The sequence below is a fragment of the Triticum dicoccoides genome, chromosome 7B (assembly GCF_002162155.2).
Source record: "Triticum dicoccoides isolate Atlit2015 ecotype Zavitan chromosome 7B, WEW_v2.0, whole genome shotgun sequence".
NCBI lineage: Eukaryota > Viridiplantae > Streptophyta > Magnoliopsida > Poales > Poaceae > Triticum > Triticum dicoccoides.
The window spans coordinates 704,215,405-704,215,895 of NC_041393.1; positions in this window are offsets into that span (position 1 = coordinate 704,215,405).

Genomic DNA, 491 nt, shown 5'->3' on the forward strand with positions numbered 1-491 from the left:
TGTGGTCTTATGAAAGAAGATGGTGACTACAAAAGAAAATGCACTAGTTTTTTTGCCTCCTATATATGTGGATTAGATTGAATAGATGTGTTGAGGTACTACGAAAACTTTGTCACGCAAGATGAAATATGGCTCATGGCCCACAACCTTTATTCCCGGTTGGTGTCTGAAACCGGGACCAAATGTGGTCCGCTAGTCCCGGTTTTAGCCACCAACTAGGACTAAGAGCGTCTCCAGCCGCGTCCCCAACAGACCCCCCAGGGCGACATTTGGGGTGCCGGGGCCGAAGAAAAGCCCCAGTCGTGCCCCCAAGACGTCGAAATCCGTTGGCTCGGCCCGTTTTTGAACCCGGCGATCGCAGGCCGAACCCAGTGTGTTGGGGGCGCTCGGGGGCTCCGGCGGAAGGGAAAAACATGCCCGGGCCACACTGTCAGGCGGAACGTCAAGGAAATCGTCCAGATTTGCCCTCCCCCCCCCCCACCCCCGCGCGC